This window comes from Homalodisca vitripennis, chromosome 4, assembly GCF_021130785.1.
Source record: "Homalodisca vitripennis isolate AUS2020 chromosome 4, UT_GWSS_2.1, whole genome shotgun sequence".
Lineage (NCBI taxonomy): Eukaryota > Metazoa > Arthropoda > Insecta > Hemiptera > Cicadellidae > Homalodisca > Homalodisca vitripennis.
The window spans coordinates 71846147-71867073 of NC_060210.1; the positions used below are offsets into that span (position 1 = coordinate 71846147).

The 20927-nt window shown below is 32.6% G+C and overlaps 1 protein-coding gene across 5 annotated transcripts in view; it reads right to left on the minus strand.

Moving 5' to 3' along the window:
* LOC124359515 (tyrosine-protein phosphatase corkscrew) overlaps positions 1-20927 on the minus strand; it is a 145118-nt gene that overhangs the window by 81241 nt on the left and 42950 nt on the right. The window lies entirely within an intron of this gene.

Here is a 20927-nt window from a genome sequence, read left to right on the forward strand (position 1 = left end):
TTGACCTCATTTTCTACATTTTGCAGACAAAATGTAGAAAAGCAAACAGTATGTGGCCATAGACACGTTATACGGGTACAGCTGGTGGTCAGTGGAGATACGACAACATAACCTCAAATGCCATTGGACTATTTTCGTGTGCGTTACAATAGTATGTAAAGTATTTGTACAGCCGAGTATATGAAAAATAAATAACAAAAAAGCTCCTTTAAGTTAGCTTCTAATTAAAAAATGATAATACTTTTTAATTGATTATTCTCCAGCTCCTTCAGAAAACAACCTAGGTGAGAATTGTTTCAAAAAATTAAATATTTTAAAAACATAATGAGCAACAACAATCAAACTACTAAGGATATATTTTTTAATTTATAAATTTTCGTGTGCTCTGTTTCTGTCATAACTCTGTACAAATAAAAAACTATGTAAATATAATTATATATATATATATATATATATATATGGTCCTGGCGAAGCAAGTACTTTTTCCGATTCAGTGTTTATTGAAATTATATATATATATATATATATATATACAAGTTGGTCGATAAAATCTCCTTTTTGCATACTTTACATGAGCAAAACCTGGAATAAGCCCATTATTGATGATGGATGACGTGAAGAAATAACAAGATTATGGCCAGTTGCCATCCTGAAGTGTTATTATAAAATAAACCTGAAGTTTCAAGGACTGGAATCTATCTACTAATTCAGGTATCAATTACTAAAGCATAAGTTGAGCCATGTAAAAAGTAAACTAATTAATCTGTAGTAAAGCACACCCTTAAGTGAAATTTAACAAGATATTTGTATGTTAAAAACATTTTACAGCTCAATTCCTGAATTGATTTCCTAGCAACATGTGTATCTCGTAAACATTCCTCGAAGGCAGCTTTATTGTAAAACAAACTAAATATTTATTTGTATTTTCAATAAAGTAGAAAAATAGTTCAAGTTTCTTCGTCGATCATGAACGATTCAAAACTACAAATATACTAACTTGATTGCTCCAGTCAGTTTCTACCTCTGACTCAAACAAACTAAGTGAAGTTCAAAAATAAAAAAGAGTGGACACTTCAAAGCTGCTTTACACAAAATATTAAGCATGGCTAGGACAATAACAACACTAAATTGTGACAAAACCTAAATGGGATGAATGACTTAGCGATGCTAACAATCAAGCCCTCAGAAATGGCAATACCACATAGCTCAATATCCGGTTATTTCTGCTTAGTCGAAAAGCAGTTATGTACATATAAGTTGGCAAACATGTAGGTGGACACCGATCAGTCAGTTATCCAGCTGATGATATCACCAGTAAGTCATTCATCTTATAGCTGTCCCACACTTCATCAGCAGCTTGACTCAGCACTCCCAGTCCCCATTTGTTTTCCCCAATACGGAATTGAAGATAAATTAAAACTAACTTAAAAGATTAACTAAATTGTCATCACATATGGGTTGGTGGAGGCTAAGATTTGAATTTGAGTTTTTGACTTGAGTACTTCATTTGATTATCTACGTACAACTTAACTACAACATTTAATTCACAACTCTGATTTATTTTGAATTACTGCATACAAACATAAACCGTTAGGATTCAAGATTCATAAATTTTTAAAAGATTAAACAACATGCTGTACAGTTAAGAACTGGAGCGCCTTGAATTCTTCCTGATTTATAATTAAACCTTGAGTGAAACAGGAATTTTCCGGACAACTTCAAACGAATAAAAAGCCTAGAGTGTAAGCAAACCCCTGTGAAACTTAACATAATTAACAAATTCTTTAAGTGCTGAATATATCGTTTTATAAATATATACCAATTATTCTAGTAGTTTTGATGGATTTATCTGCCTGAAAATAATCATTGAAATCTGTTCATTATAAATTAGGTTCGAGGATGCAAAAACACTATAACATTTGATGTTAAAACAGTTAATTTAATAAAAATTACATGCAAGTCAGTAACAGTGTTGTGGTTTGTTTTAACAAATAATACAAATTTCCTTTAGATAGATCATTTAGGATATATAAATAATAGAAACAAAAATCTTAACAGTTAAAATTAAATTTGTGTTAGTGACGGTAACATGTGCCAGTCTAAATGTTTTTGTTGCTGTGTTCACAATTCAGCTTCTTTCATAAGTACACGCTAGGTCATTAGTTGCTTTTTCTTTAGATCATTAGTTGCTTATTTGTTACAATTTGCAACCAATATTTCAACAAATCACCTTCATACACAGAATGCCTGTCTTCTAATAAAGCAAAGTTTAATTTAATTTAATTTTCATTATATCCTAACTGTTATATTAAACAATTAACGCATTGACTGCGATGGACGAAGCTTAATATTATCCCAGCTGACCTGAAGTCAGTACATGACTCGTGTCGCAGTAAAAGTGTTAAAATGATCAGGAATGGAATTTGTATTATCCTTAGCTGAAAATTATCGCATGGCTGCTTCTGGGAATTGCAAGACGTTAAACTATTTTTTGCGCAAACATTACAAAGCTGCAAATTCTAAAATTGGTAAATTAGTTCCTTTTACAGATCATCAAAAGACAAAGGACCATAAACATGTTTGTATTGATTATGTCTAACAATAATATAGAACTTTTTCAGTCACTAAGCTGTTTCCTTAGCTGCATAACTATGTTGGCCATAAAATATATCTTACTTTTAAAACTTATATAAACTAGCTTAGGCTTAGTTAATCTCAGAAAATTGGTTAAACATTCTTCAATAAATTACCAATAAAAAAGTTGGAGATATTACTATCAGACATCTCAGAACTGCATTAAAAAGATATAGTCATCAGCTGTGATTATGAACTCCAGCTCTCAACTCAAAGATAGTCTTTACGATAAGACATCTTGTGTGTAGATTACGATTCCTGATATTCAAACTATTTGAGTTGAGGTAATGACCTACCGGATCTAATGCACCATTGACAATTACTGTACTGAAACTTCTGGGTTCCTTGTGGACATCTTACCATCCAGGTGGGATATACAATGCAATATTTCATTACTCTATCTTGCATCTAACAATATAGTAAGGTGTGGATATGCCACATCACATGTCACGTAACATGCATATAAACTTTAAAGTAAATAGCTCATTTTATTAGGCTACTTGTGCTACTATGTCATGTGTTAAAATGTGTACTGAGTTTGTTTACAAATTTATTTACTCTTCGATTTTCTCTCATGGTTACCCATAAGATTAGTGTAAAATTGTTTGCTAACACCGAGTCAAACCAATCTCTATAATCAATGTTGCTTACAAAGAAATGAAACTCCATGCAAAATTTCTAGTCCATAGATTAGTTTGTTGTCAAGGTATTGTGCTGAGAGACAGACAGAAATTACATTTTTCCAACTCCTTGAGTAATAAGCTTCATTAATGCTCAGCCAATTAAATGTTTCATTAATGTTACAAGTCCAGTATCTTAATTATTCATACCATACTCATAGTTAATCTGTTTCTAAAAACATATATTTACTGATAGTATTATTAAAAAATTAACAAAAAATCATATGTTACTTTCAACATACGACTAATTCTTAACTAGTAAGTGTGCTAGTATTGTAGTTCAATAATTCAGATTAAGAACGAAGTGAAGAGAGGGGAAAAGGAGTGGAGGGAGAAAGTAGGAAGCAGTTGAGGGTCAAGACCAAATGGAGATCCTCCACCTACTTGTGTCATGGATGTGGGAGTATTTAAATAGATTTGAGTTTTTTTTTCTTACAAATGTTTAATATTCTCAATTAAAATACCTTAGGATTTTGATATATAAAGAAGTCACTTAATAATAATAAAGTATTATCATGTACGCATGTTTTATAACATAATTGAGTAAACTATATTTTATCAATCTAAATATACATTGTTTTTTTTGGAAACTTACCAATCTGAAGATCTTTATGAGAACCTGTAAAAATCCTCAGAACAAAAAAGCTCTTTGTTACGAAATAATTTTTTTTAGTGACAAACATGAACTTACTAAATTAATTTGTTTACTGGGTCTCAATATTTCTTTGGCTTGCTCAAAAGTTAAAATTTGTGTATCTGTTCTCCCTCTCAGAAAATGAGACAAAAATTCCTTCACTTTAGGGTTGAAGTTGGAGCCTTTCTGCTGGGACTTCGGTGGGAGTGTCGGTGGTGATTCTTGTGGTCACACTTGGGGTAACTTTGTGTAAATTGAGTGAATGGAGAATGTTGATAGGATAAATATTATATAACTATTTCTAGCGCAGGAGAAATTTTTGAGTTTCTACTTATTTTCTTCATCCACAAAACTGCCAAGGACAGAGTCAACAACTGTTCCTCTTTGGCTCCGGTTAGCATAATTCCATCAAACACCAGATACTTTTGATCATATTAAACACTACATTATCTACTTGGTTACTTTTAAACTCACCCACGTGTATAAATTATTACTTATATCTGTGCAGAAATAATTTGTACATTGGTGGCGTATCCCCTAGTGAGCAGAAGGTGATTATTATTATATAATGATATGTTAAAACACATATGTACTACATTGGCAAATGATGGATGAGTGAGATGTTGTAAGAAGGCCAGAATTCTTGCATATTCCTGATTATATGAAATTTGTATACAATAATTATTAAAAAATATATATAATTGGAGAAAGATATTGGATGTATATCAATTTAAAATTACACTACAGATCATTGCACACAACTCTTAATTGTTTAGTAGAAATTCTTTCTGACATAGTTTTGGATTTATTTGGTGATAAAATTATCAATAGGCCTATTGAAAAGTTTTACACAAAATGTATTAAAAGTAGTGACAAAATTATGCTCATTGGCTAAGTATTAGTGAAGCCTGTCACTTAAAAAGCTGCAAAAGTTTATTTCTGTCTGTTCTATCCTCATAATATTTTAAGAACTAACTGGCCTACAGACTTGAAATTTTGTATTCAAATTGAAGATGGTGCATGTCACTCCATTGAATTTGGTTGAGCGTTATCAAACATTTGTACATCAGTCCTATGGGTAACCATGATGGTAACGAGAAAATTACAGAAAAAGTAAATATGTACACACTTAATGCGATCATATGACATGTCAACATGTGACATAGTAATACCACATGTAGCCTAGCTTTCAGAATGAAATTAACTTTAGATTTGAAATTTTGATTCTAGCCTCAGTGAAGCCTGTTATGTGACACACAGTACATACTCCTACCTTGTTATTAACATGGATATATACAAACAATTTATCTACTGAACACTATAATATGTTCACATGTTAAAAAAGCAAAAATACTTTGAGTTTCATTTTTTTGTCATGAAATATTTGTTTTAAGGCACTAAAAAACAAATCAATAGTAACACTTACAAATTCAAACTAACACTTCATTATCATATAATACAGTTATTACAGGCCCTATGAACTTACACATGATGTTATATATTTATTGATAAAATAAAATTAGCCTTTGATTAGGAGTTGTTTTAACACTGTTAAGAATAAATTATTATATTTATACTGTTTAATATGTTAAGGCAATGAATTGTGATAATGAGGGGTTTCATGAGGGGGATTCATAATTTTGCAATTATTATTGAGTAGAGATTATTTTCATGTCTGGTATTCTGAACGAGATGGATTGTTTTATAAACTATGAACTTATAACACTCAGTTGTTTTGGAATTGGTTAGAAAAACAGGTTTAATCGTATAATTTTGTATTTCAAACAATGAAATTTGTATTATCCCAATAAAATATGGGTTATTATTGATCTTTAGTGGAAAAAAACAAAACCTTAGCAAATATAACAATATTTCATAACCACTTAACAATTAGTAGGCCCACATTATACAGTTTGCGAAATCCAATCCCAGCCAGGTCTGTGTGTCTCGACAGTATATAATCAAAGCCTGACTTGCTCAGCCTACTTCATGCCCTGTTCCTACTTCCCACCATGCTCTGGTTCCTCCACCTCACTTTGACACACTCTCATAAACTTAATTAATTAATTACAGATTTTACATTTTATGGTTGTCTGGTTTCATACCCTATCATTACATTACATTCATATTTTCCTGCTCTTCATTTGTTAATTGTGATTCTTAAATGGGTCAACTATTACTTACAAATTTTAATATCAGTCTTTATTTGGAGGAGGGGGAAATGAATAGTCCTCCCTCCTATCTTATTGAAATATTCTATGTTTTCTAGATGCCATAAAAATGAAATAGTTACTCACTCCATTATATAAATATGATGTTTAAACTTTCAATTTTTGGTTGTTAAAAACCCCAACTTTTGGTCGTTGAAGAAACATTGTCAACAAAATAGTTGAAATAATAAAAATTATGTTTTTAAATAGTTATGTCATTGTGAGTGGCAAAACGTGAGTGAAAGGATGGACAAAAATAAATACTTTAATACTATTTTTTTTATTTTCCTGACATGAGTAAAATGTACGATGGCCATATAATAGTTTTTTTATACAATTATAAAATGAAATGCTCAAAAACAGTAAACTTGTACTAATTTTGTATAAAAACTTGGTTTTATTCAGATCACAAGTTTTCGAGTTATGGCTTTCAGGTAGTTTGGTTGAAAAGTTATGAACATCTGTACCCTTATTGTTGTTATCAACATAAAAACTAAAAGTTATAGTTAAATAATTTGATTTATATGTCTAAATACAGAATTTAACTTGCTTAATTGTAGTGTTATTGAAGCTCTAATGGCTATTTTGTTGTTAACTTTGAAACTCAGGTATCTAGGTTTTAAGATCTGAGAGTGGGTTTAATTTATGACTGAACATCTTCATATACTTATACAATATTAAACAATTATTTTATATTCAGAATTTATTATTAATATTAGTATTAAAATGCAATTAAACACATTCTTTGTAGTATAAACATAACTAAAATACAATATTATTGTAATTCTTGTTGCATATTGTTACTCTTTATTTAGTGTGTGTTTATTCTTTTTATAAAAAAAGATGGTTTGATTTATTTATTTGTGAGCAGTGAATGTATTTATTATCTAGGAGATCACAACAATATATCCTCTCACTGTTGATTTAAGTACAATACATGAACATTAAAACTAAGCTAGTTGGCATGTTACACACTTGGTTATTGAAAAGGTAGATTCTAGATATTCATAAATTCTTTTAAAAAACCAGTGTAGCTATACCTACATTAACTCCAGTGTTTTAATAATAATATTATCTAATAGTGCTTTTAACATCTGTAGAATGGCAGAACTTTGGTACCGTACTAGGTTTTTGTAACATCTACTTTTTAATAGTGAATCTAGGAAAGTATAATTAAATACATCTATTTAACAATAGAGGTATCAAAAATATGTCCTCTGTCTATAGTGGTGCAAAGTGAGTTATAATTTTCTTTATTGTAGTTCTGAAGGACTCACTACCTAACCTTTTAATGTTTGGTCTTTCCCTACAAAAATACATGCAGATCAAATTTATTCAGTAAAATAAATAGCAACCATGTACATAAAAGCTTAAAACATTGTGCTAAATATCTTTTCATGAATGTTTAATAAATAAAGAGTGAAACTTTGTTTTGTTATAATATTTTATATAATTTAAACTGATAACTAGATTTTTATAATTAATAGCTTAAAATATGCCATGAAATACTTGGGCTATTCAGAAAGTAAGGAACGTTTTGGAATTTAAAGAAAACCAAGTACAAGTAAAACACTTTAATATGTACATATGAAAGAGGGACTAAAATAAAAGGCTTCGAAATTCATGTGTCATATAAATTCTGCCACCTGTTATCTCAGCAACTCAATGACACGTAATTGGACCTCTTCATCGTTGTCAAAATGCTGTGTTGCTAGATCTTCATTTTTGGGAACAAATGAAATCACTTGGAGCAAGATCAGGACTGTAGGGGGATGAGGAAAAACTTACCACTTGAAAAAGTTCAAGAATTCTTGCGTACGGTTTGCCGTGTGAGGTCGGGCACTGCTATGCAAAAGCAAAATTTTTAATGAAAATTTGCGTCAGCGCTTGTTTTTGGTAGCTCTTGAATGGTTTTTCAACTCGAGAAAATCAATAAGAAGAACATATTGCCTGTCCCAGAACACATTTCCTTAGTTTTTAAATCAAACTTGTGTGCCCCTCTCTAAATGGACTGTAATTTTGTGTCACAATTCACATGTTTCACCTAGGTTTCATCTCTTGTTACGAGGCAATCCAGTAGTACACCATCATAACTGTGGTTGGCATCCAAAAACGTTAAAGCTACCCCAATTTGTTGTTCTTTATCTGTAAGCATTTTTGGCACCCATCTTGCACAAAATTTGTGGCAGCCTGGTCCATGAAACTTGTGGGAAACAAAGAGAAGGCTCAGTTATAGTGAAGCAGTGGTTTTCACAAATCATTTCGTCAAATTTGGTAAGCAGATCGTCAGTCACAATGCTCAGACGTCCACTCTTTTCTTGATCATGAATATTTGTTTGGCCATTTTGAAACTGAATGCACCACTTTCTGACAGAACTTTCAGTTATTACATTGTTCCCATACACTTCATGATGAATTTCCATTGGTTTTAAGTTTTTTTCCAACAAAAAAACTAATCACAGACTGCACTTCACAACAGGCGGCAGCACACATTTAAAATGTAAATATAAAAAAAAACTGGCAATGAGATGTTCTCGTTGTCACGGCTGGACACTGACCGAGATACTGAGCACGAGCACATCAATATATACACGATTGGTGTGCTTCTGGCGGCATCAGGTGGAAGTGTTCCTTACTTTCTGTATATCCCTCATGTAATATAAAAAATAAAAGAAAGAGGAAACTAGTTTGTAGCCTTATGAGCCTTATAAACTTTTATTGATCATTTAATCTTAGAAGAAATTTATATCATAATCTGGAAGAAATTTTGAATGAAATTACCTCCATTTAATGAGTAATATGATTACATGCCTCATTTTTGATACATTATTTTTTAGCTTTGAAAAGAAATTATATACTAATGTGCTATCATAATAAAAAATTAAGATTTACTTGAGTTACTTTTCATGATTGTAAGTAACTCATTATCAAGAGACTTCAACTTAAATATAAGAAATTATAACAATTCTTTGCAATGGTAAGTACCATAAAAAATATTAGGCTGAATACAAGACGCATACCTTACACATGTGGATAATAGTAAAGTTCACCACAAAATATGAGGATGGTTTGATAAGTCAAGTAAAAGTATTATTTTATAGGCAAAAACTTACTTTATTTCTCGACATAAGTCTCCTTGCAAGGCTATACACCTGGTCCAGCGAGTATTCAACTTTTTCAACCCATTGGCAAAGTAGGCTTTATCAAACTCTGCAAAATAGTTTGTAAAAGCGGTGTATACTTCCTCATTCAATTTAGGGAAATTCAATTTAGGGAATAAGAAGAAGTCACTCGGAGCTAAGTCTGGTGAATAGGTTGAGGAGGCAATTCGAATCCCAAGCCAACTTTTTGCGATTAAGATTGCTGCTGTGTGGGCTGGAGCATTGTCCTGGTGAAACAGTACCTTTTTTCATGCCAATCTTGGATGTGTTACAATGAGTTCTCCTATTTCATATGATCCAGCAGAGCATCATAATAGGACCCAGTTATGGATCTGCCTTTTTCCAAATAATCTATCAGGATTATACCTGAGAATCCCAAAAGACGGTGGCCATCACCTTTTCAGCTGACAATACAGTCTTCAGTCTTCGTCTTCTATGGTGCACTCTCCTCACTCTTCTACATTGCTTGGGTTGTTTTTTTGTCTCTGGAGTGTAATGGTGGATCCACAGTTATGAATCTGCGCAAAACATTCTGTGGATTGTGCCTGAAAAGTGTGAGATTCAGAGTAGAAATGTTTATTCGTTTCGCTTTTAGTCCAAAGTGAACAGGTCCGGCACCCATCGCACACAGAGCTTTTTCATGGCCAGTTTTTAACGGACTATGCAATGCACTCATTCAGTTATGATGCTTACAATGTCAGCTATCTTGTGAACTTTTAATCTTTGATCTTTCATTACCATATCATGTACCTTATCGATGGTTTCCATAGTGGAGACTTCAACAGAAGACCAGAGCGTGCTTCATCTTCCGTTCTTCTTCGATTACATTTAAACCCATTGATCCAAACATAAATGGTCTTATATGTTGGTGCAGAACCCACATGGACTTTATCCAACTCAGATTTGATTTGTGCAGCTCTCCAAACTTAAAATGAAAATGTTTAATGACTGCACGAAATTCGTTTTTCTCGATCCTAAGGAACTAACTACACAATTACCACTTCAGCTGGCTGCCAACAATCAACTAATAACAGCTGCCATTTGAAACTTGCTGTAATAACTGTGGAAATATCACGCTTACCAACAACAGTGTATGTTCCGAAAATTTCCCACTCTTTTATACAAATTTAGGAAAATTATCAAACCACCCTCGTAGGAACAACTCTATGTTGATGAGTTGGCTTATTACAATATCTGCTGCCGTACCCCAACCAATATAATTTTTGACACAGAAGAAAAAAATGTTATCCAAAAAAGTTAAATTAAAATTTGTATCAAAACTAAATGACAGAATATACTGACCAATATATTAGAGCAGATTAATATATTTTCATATGCTCAAGTTTACAATTAATTGTAATAAAGGTGTTATGGAATATATCACCTGAACATCCTCAAAGTGCCTGTATCAATGTAAGGTTATTTATTCTCATCTGACAGAAGCAAAGTAAAAAGGTATTAGTTTATCAACAGTTCCATGAGAACCTAAGTAGTATCACTTTCCTAAGGTACTAAATATCTCCTGAAATTATTTATTTCTTATACGGTTAAATTTCTGTTATGTTGAAGTGAGCCTCCAAGAAAAAGCTCAAACTGAATACTTCACAAAAAAAATTATGTTTATAATAAAGTTTTATGTTTTAAAATATTTTCTGTTGATTACCTAATTCAAAATGTTACATTTCCTCATCAGCTTAAGTTGATCAACTATTGGCCTCATAACTGGTAGCATAGTAAGTTATTAATATATTAATTAGCATGTTAAACAAGTTTTACTGTTGAAAAAGTTATACACATTTCTATTACTTCATCATTAAAAAAGTACATATTTTACAACAACAACTCAGAGCATTTGGACACTTTATTGATAACTTTAAAATGAAATGTCTCTTATAATTACATGAATAAAAAATAGGATGTAGTGATTTTAGGTTTAAGTTTGTTATTGCGGAACTTAAAGTTTATCTGAACTTAAAGAATTATATTCAATTATTTCTACACAGAAGATGTCAATTTATCATTTCTTTCTTTAATTACCTGACGTATATTCATAAAGAATCTGGATTGGCATTATTAAAAAAGAGGTGTTTGACTTAGAGCTTTGAGACTTATTGTCCTTCAATGGCAGCTTACTCCTAAAACCACACAGCACTTTTCCCAGCCAGCATTGTTTCCACTGTTCGAAGAAAGTTTGTTTTTTTAATCTCTATACGTTGCTATGTAAAACTTTGTTGTATCTCACTTACTCTAGAAATCAGCATCCTTTCAGCTGTAATGTGATTTTGGAAAACAACAAAAGTCAAGTCATTTAGAGAACAATGGATGAGAACCCAAGCAACTGAGCCACATTATTTCATATGATAAGGTGAAAGCAATTCTAAGGACAAGTTTTGCAAAAACACATTTTAAATCCAAATTTTTAGAATTTGTGAACTGAACCAACACTGGTTCCTAAATTTATCACGCACAGTACAGAATCTGAACTAATATTATTTCACTGACAACCTCCAGACAGATGACTCATAAACAAATCACAATTTGTTTCATTACTCCAGTAGTTTTTAGTCATCAAAGTACAATGGTAAAAATTTTGAATTACGTAGGTAAACTTAAATCAATAGCGGTAATATTTTAGATGCATTTTTTCCTGAATAAAACTGAATACTATCCAATCTAATGAGACTTTTAAGTTATCGAGAGTTGGATGTACCATAATGGAAGACATGGGGTGAAGGATGCTTGGTTATAAAAAAAATTATTTCAAAAGAAAATGCATAAAAAGCATTGCTTTTAAATCAATGGAAATAATCAAACAGATGTATTGAGATAAGGTGTATCTTGCTTTCAAAGTCTTCCTCTGGAAATATCATCTCCTATATGATATTTCTGAGATACATATTTGCCTGTTTTTCTAAAGTTAATCAATGTTCACAAAGTTAATCAACGTTTTTATAGTCTTATTATTTTATTTGACAGTTTAGTAACCACTAAGTTTACCTTTTCCACCCTAAAATATGGTAAACACAAGATAACAAACATACCTCTAAGCAATGTGTATCATGCTACCAATTCCAAATAAATATGAGAAGTTTGATGAAAGAGATTGAGCTACATACCTTTTATGGCAATATTTGATGTTGACATTTTTATTATAATGTTTTGTAATTTAACTTTCTTTGGTGTTGAATCTTATGGTTTTATAGCCATAGAAAGAAAAGAGCAGACATATCTCAAATTTTTATATTACATAAAAATCTTGTTATCCTCCCTTGCTTCTTATTAATTTGTAGACAGTATGTAAGTCTTGTTTATGAAAAGATTTAAACAATACAAATTTAAACAATCAACCAGATCTTGACATAAGTTGGCCATCAAAAGTATTGCAAATATTTTTTGAAACATTATTAATATTAATTTGAAAATAGCCTTCTAAAACATTGAATATAACAATACCATATTTCCCAGCAAGGACAGTAAATAAATAAACAAGGAACTTGGTTACTCCTATTTTGAATTGTAAATAACGTATAATTGCAATTGCTAACGCAACACACTCTCTATTACAAAATGTAAAAGTTTGCAAGCATCATTACACAATGAGGTATACAGGTAATGAGCAGTGACAATTTGTGTAAGCAGATGTTGTTCCAAGGTCATCTAGTTGGTGGATCTCCACACCTCTGTCCCTACCAAGGTCAAAACACACACACACACACACACACACACACACACACACACACACACACACACACACACACACACACACACACACACACACACACACCTGGTTCTTTCTTCTCTATATCTTGAATTTTGATTTCAATCAATACAAACACTAGTATAAACTGATTATCAGAAAAGATAGAAGTTTTATGGACCTTCAATATTTAATGTACAACAATAATCTAATATTTTCTTATTATATAATTGGGTACACTGATAGCTCAATTACTACCGCTTCAAGTAGCTATATGAATGGTTATACTACCACTTGATCTGGTTCAAATTACCTCACATGTTGGTATAGGTGTATTTAACTTCTTACAAAATCATTAAGTTTTTAAAAACCCCTACAGCGCAGTTGGCCAAATAGATTTCATGTATTGTTGCTATTATCTCAAAATATCAAATTGAGGATGCATCGTTAATTAGTTTAGAAAGTTAATTTGTACAAAATTGATGATATAATGACTGGCATGGTAATGAAATCATAATACTTTGAAAAATGTAGACATTCCATAATCTTAAGAGAATTTACATCCTGTATATACACATACATATATATATATATACACACACATGAAGACAACTTCTTCAAAGTATGGTGAAAGTTGTACATTGATATCTCAATCCATTTGGAATATATCCAGGCGTATCAGGACTTAATTTGCACCCTGAGATGTAAGGGGTTATTTGCCCATTATCTTAACTAAGAATACCATAGATATGTTTTATTCATGTCATTGTGTTTCATAAAATGAAATGTCACAGGATAGGGGTTGCAATTTGAAAATATAAAGTTACACCCATATAACCCCCCCCCCCCCCCATTGAAAAGAATGGTGAAATTTTTTCATCCTCCAAAAAATTCAAAATTGTATTTTAATAAGATAGTGAATATTGTATATTAATATCTCAATCAATTTGGGATATATCCAGGCGTATCAGGACTTCATGTACACCCTATATATATATATATATATGCTCCCGGCGGAGCAAGTACTTTTTGCGAATCAGTGTTTATTGAAATTATATATATATATATATATATAAGCCTGGCCTGCAGAAGGCGTACACAAGACTCACATACATCAATTGTTTGCAGATAGAGTCAACTAATTATGAAAAAGCAGGTTCTGCCGACTATTGAATATTACTTCCTTATCTATCTGCAAACTCTTGAGACAGAGTTCTTCACATTTATTATATATGCTTATCTGTTACAATTGTTTTTAATTAAGTATAGTTTTCTTTATAAAATTTTATATACAAGTGGCGCACCAGTTTGCCAAAATATTGCCAAAATTTACCATTTGCATAAAAAAGGCTTACGTACTGAAATAAAAAACTATATACCAATTCATTAATTTCTCCATTTTCTAAAATTATTGAAAAGATTGTCATGACTCAATTATTACCTACCTTAACCATGAACAACTTCTGAGTGAAAACCAACACGGATTCTAGGAAGGTAAATCTACTAATAGCGTACTTGTATTGTCGAATTCAACATCGATCAGTTAGATTACCACAAACATGTCTCAGCAATTCTTATAGACTACAGTAAGGCTTTTGATGGCCTGGGACATGGACTAATAGTATAAAAACTAGCTGCCATGGGTATAACAGGTAAAGATAGTGGGTGGTTTGCCAGTTACCTTGAAGGGCGTACACAGATTGTAGAAGTCCAAGATATCACAAAAGGCACAAAGGCTGCATATATGTCTGAGCCGCAGCCCATGAAAAGAGGAGTATCTCAAGGCTCAGTCCTGTACATTTTGTTTACTAATGACTTGCCAGACATCATTGAAGCAAATAGAAATACAAAATGTATCATGTATGCTGACGACACTACTCTCCTTCTGAGAAACAACAAAGCACAAGACCTTTATGAAGACTCATCCACACTTGACAAAGTAATTAAGTACTGCAGCCAAAATGACCTTGCATTAAATGCATCCAAGACAGTGCACTTAAACTTCAGTAGACTAGCAGAACCTGTTTTAGATTTATCAAACATCACCTCCGAAGAAGAAACAAAATTTATTAGGTCTGTCTCTTGATACTGGCCTCAGATGGACTAGCCACATTAATAGCCTTTGTAAAAAAATCAGCACTGGAGTAATGTGGTCAGAAGAATATATTGGGCAGCAGGACTGGATGCAGCAAAAACTGCTTACTATGCCATGATAGAATCACACATCCGCTATGGTATAGCTGTTTGGGGAGGGACTTCTGATCTTAATAGTATTTTAATACTGCAGAAAAAAGCCGTTAGAGTTTTGTCAAACTTGTAACCACTTAACAGCTGCAGGAATGCTTTCAAATCTCTTGAAATACTAACAGTTGTGGCTCTCTACATTCAAACTGTTATACTTCAAACAAGAGATCGGGACTTACATACAAGAGGTGAAAACATCCATTCCTACAACACCCGGTATGCCACCGACTTCTCCCTTCCATCTCATCGCACAGCCCAGTTCCAAAGAAAACCAAGTTACATTGGATGCAAGTTATACAATGCTCTGCCCACATCTTTAAAAGCACTCAGAGGGAAACTACTAACAACAGGCTTCACAACTGGCTCAAGACAAGACCGCTCTATTCATTGAAAGAATTCTTTGACGCTACACATCAGTAAAGAGAAATAATTTCAACATTGTAATTTGTACTCACATATTCTTAATTCTTTGTACTGATTGTATAATATTTTTGACGCCAATACATTTCTTAATGTTACTGTAAATAAAGATGATTGATTGAGTTAAACTCACACCTGCCTTAGACTAAAGTGATCATAATGACTAAAAACTGTTCATACATGATATTAGGGTGCCCTATATAGGTACCAGTAGGATAATGTGGGTTAAACTGTTGTCATACACTATTATAACTCACATGTGCCTGAGAATAATGTGATCATGATGACTAAACACAATCCATATATGAAACTAGGGTATCCGTTTTAGGTACTAGTAGTTAGGTACTAGTTTTAGGTGTGGGTTAACATGTGGACTGCTAAAAAAATTGGCGATGGTTTTCGTTTCTCTTTTCATCTTTCAGCAATATTAGTCATATTTCGTTTTCGTATTGGTTTGAAATTTACAAAAGATTCCTAGAGTCCGTCCATTTTTCGACATTACTCCTTTATGGTACTCAGCAGTGTTTCCTCTTTAAGTTTCGTTTTACAACTTCCTTAGATTTATCTACTCTGTCTCCACGGAGTGTTCCAGTTACGTACGTCTGTTCAGCAAGAGAGTTTTTTATCAGTGGTACACTATTATAAAAATTGTCAACAAAAACAGCATAGCCCTTTCCCAACTGTTCAGATAATAAGTGCATTACCTTCTTAGCTCCAGCATAAAAGCAGAACTTCAAAACTAGGCCATTTGGCTCAGATAGAATATACAATTTCAAACCATATTTATATTTTTTTGTTTGATATATTGCTTAAAAATCAACTGACCTCTCCACAAAATCATCCTTTCGTCGAGAGAGAGTTCCTTTCCTGGTATGAACATGCATTACATCTTATTATTAAAATAATCTACGATAGGCCTGATTTTTTGTAATCGATCGACTCTGGATTATCCTTTGCTAAATGTAAGCATCTTAATATTTTAAAAAATCCTATCCCGTTTCACGTACTAGTAAAAGCATGCCTTAAAAAGTTTGTTCGTTGTCCAATAATTTTTAATTTGAGGCATTTTTACAATTCTCATATGAAATAAAAGCCCCAACAAATTGTTAAATCCAGGAAGTTTTAAATCTTTCTATTGGCTTATACAACATTTTTCTGTCATACTTGATAATCAAAAAACGTATTCAGCATTAGCATTAGTTTAATTTATAATACCATGCAGAAAGGTGTCATCAACCAAAAGTTTAAATAAGTCTTAGGGAGTATTGGCATCTGGTATATCAACACATAAACCAGCTGGTTCTATGAACATAAATGTTTTCATAACAGGATTTAGATTCCAATCTAACTGAGGACAGGAAGCTTTATTAACTCTACTTCAAGTATTTTGGCTTGTAGAAGGTAAATTCAGTTGTAGACTACTTACAGTTGAGGCTGCCATTTGCTGTCTAAATCTAATTCATACACTACTATCACTGTTAGTATCATCTCTACATCTCTACTACAAGCCTTCAATCCAGAATCAGAACAAGATCTCAGAATATTTCACTAATAGTTAAATGATTAGAGAAATAGATATTATTGAAATTATTATCATTAGTTATAAAAAATTAGTTAGATTATTAGTAAAATAGATATTATTAAAATTATTATTACTTACTATTATTAATTATTGTTATAATAATTATTATTGGGTTTCAGAGTTCTTTCACGCTTTGACTCATTTTTACAAGATACTATTTATTTAATCAAAAATACCTTGAAGAATATAAAAACATAACCTCTAAGTATGACCTTTCAAGACAAATGATATAAAATAACAGAATAACAACAACAGGAATCAACCGGTTATACTTTTCCGCCAAGAGCTGAGCAGAAAGCCATATGGAGTTATCCACATATGCGGCAGATAGACCAAATGCCAATCGGCGTTTCCTGCAGTCAACATGTTAAACGTTTTCATACTACCATATTATAAGATTATTACCTTCTAAACATTTATATTTTAAACAAAGCAACAACTAAAAACATTTATACTGCTATTCATAAGAAAGCATTGCCATCAGTGGTATTTTGTTTTATTTTTTTTTTGGAGAAGCATTGTAGTTTTTTTTTGGGATAAGCAATCTACCAAACTGCATTGATACAGGAGATTAGACCCTAATAAAGGTCAACATTATTTCAATACTGGTCAGTGATGTAACATCAATTTTCAGTTTGAAAACGTTATTCAAGTACATAATCAGGAAGAGTGTTCCAGTGCACATTTGATGAAGGATCTTCACTTGCCACCTTTTATATAGAACGAATTCGGGATACATTAGACGCAAGGTTGTACCCGTACTAGAAGAAGATGCTTGGCCATTATTATCACACTTCTACCACGCAGCCTAGAAGTCCTATTTGCTGCCCAACTTAGAAGTAATATATTCTGAACCGGATACTCCAAAAAATTTTAAATAACATTCTTGGAGATCAAATACTTCTTCTAGCTCTATGATGGGCTTCTTTTGGTCCTTTCTATTGAGATAATACACCGAACCTGGAAACCCAGCTAGTTATTCAGTGCAATGAAAACCTCTTCTTTAGTAGTTAAGACTATTGAGCACGAGCAGCAAAGGCTGTAAGATTTAACTCAGCTTGCCACCAGCTAGCTAAGATATTCTGGACCTGGATTGAGTTGCAGTATTGCACTCGCTTAAGTGCTTGTAAAAGATTAACTTAGAATTTATCAGAACACTAGGATCCTGCATGTCATGTTTTCTCTTATATTGCTCTAATGCCACATAAGAACAACTAATGATTAGTTTTGTAAAGAGGAGTAACTAACACAGTTTTAAGGTTTTTTTGTTTTTTTAAGACAAGATGCTTTTAAATTGCACCTAGTCCTATAAGGACCTTTGCGCTGCTTCTGGAGTGACAGGATATTCTGGATGGATAAGGTTGGGAATAGAGGCCGCCTCCTATCGAGATCCATGAGGAAGAATTTAAGGCACTAATCTCAAGTCATGTCCCCTAAAAACAAAGGATCTGAACCAGCCACTCCAGTCAAAGCAGGCAGGGGAGGGGGGAGGTGGCACATCCTTATTTTGAGGATAGGAAGAACCTTTACCACTTTGAGAACGAACCCCACCAACTCCAACAGTCATCTCCCGCAGTAGGCTAGACCTATCGAATTACACTTGCACCCCAGAATCTCGACATTTACGGTTAGTGATGTGCCACTCCTGGACAACCATAGAGTTGCCCAGATTTAAGTGAAAATCTAGTTTTTGCTGTGCCCAGTGGTAGGTTTAACTAGAAGGTATAAACCAGCCAGAAGTGATCCCTGCTGGGTATTTAAGAAGGTTAAGAAGGACATGTAGTTGATATCAGTCCATCCTGCAGCAGAATCAATAGTTGAATGCAGAATTAAATGGTCTGTTACTCCCATGGTTAATAGGATTAAACCTTTTAATAAATGTCCTGAAAGAACTTTGCATGTATTTATTAGTAGATTTAAAAACATAAGGAATTAGCTAGTTGGCATAATTATATTCAGTCTGTAACAACTATTTAACCTGTGATATTATTGCTTTAAGTTTTTAATAATTAGGATTTTGTTAATTTTTATACCTATTGTTTATTGCTATTGGAGTTATTTATTAATTTGTTCTATTGTTATATATTTGTTGCTACTTATTTACTTTGTATTATATGCTGTAATGTTTCTGTTAAATATTTGTAAAGGCTTACAAACTCCAGGAGTGGGGTTTATACCTGCCATTAGAATATATTATTGGATACAGCTAAAATTGATGTGTCACTTGAATCTTGATAATTCAATGGATGTCCAGGAGTGACATATAAATAAACAAAAAATATTGAGATATTAGATTAAAAGGGCTGGTTGGATACGTCTAGTTTACTGCGGAAGATGACTGTTGGAGTGGATGGGACTTGCTCTGTGTCCCAGGATTTAAAGGTATCTTTGATTAATGTAAGTTTGTTATTGTTAACTCTGCCTGCCACTCGAAACTCTTAGCTTTTAATCTCACCTTCACCACTGGGACAATGTATAGTGCCACCATCCGTATGTAGAAAGGCTAGAGTTCAAGTGTATCTTTTGAACCTTTATCCACCAGCTTGTTTTCAGATATTCCTAAACAAAGTTTCCAACTACCTCTTCTAGATTGAAGGGAGCTCCAAATATCCCAAACAAGAATTTTCCTCAAAGAAATGTCACTAATAACCTGTAAGGCACTAAGGGAATCTGTATAGAACACCAAACTCTCAATCCTAGACCTTACTATGCTTAAGGCCTTTTTGATGGTTGTTAAATACAGCTGTTTATATAGATAGTCATTTGAAAGTCGGAAGCCATACCGACCATCTACAGGAACATAAGCAAACCCAATACTTGAATTTTTTGGTATAAACTACATCACACTGCCTTATTTGACATAACTCTTGCCTTGTGTTTCTATAGTAGACAACTTATTAAAACTAGATACAGTGATATTGATGGAGAGTTTTGACATGCTCCGAGGTACAACATGTAGAACATCACATTAGTGTATAATCTAAACAAGAACAAATCGTGGCTTTATAAACACTGAGTATGCAACTGTTATCTGTACCACTATTTTGTTCCACTCAAAGCTCTATGGAAGTTTCAAATATTTTTCTTAGATTTCTGTGATGTGGCACTTAATTTGGACAGATATCAAAGAATTGACTCAGAAATGTCATATTCTTACAAGTAATGATTCTCTGTCCCTTCAGGATGTGTGTTGGTCTCTGGTTTGTGGGAAGTCTAGAGACCACGAACTTAGTTTGATGGAGATAAGGAAAATCCAGTGACTCTGCTCTACAGAAAAAGTCTTTTAATAATAATCTGGAGAGCTCATTCTAATTTAACAGCTTCTTTGCCGAGATGAAAATGGCAAAGTCACTTACAAATAGAGAACAGTGTAATGGAGGTATAACACTGTAATCTCGTTTATTACTATTACAAACAGAGTACAGCTAAAATGAAAGGATCGGAAATTGTATTACTGAGTTTCACCTGATATGCCAACATGAGACCCATAACACTACATGTCAGTATTTATTATGCCCCTTCTACAGGCAGTGTCATAGGCATTTGTTAAATTGAAGAAAACAGCGACCATATGTTTCTTATTAATGGAGGAATTTTGGATAGCAGACACCATTATGAGAAGGTAGTCGCTAGTTAAACTGCCTTAATGAAAGATACATTGAGAG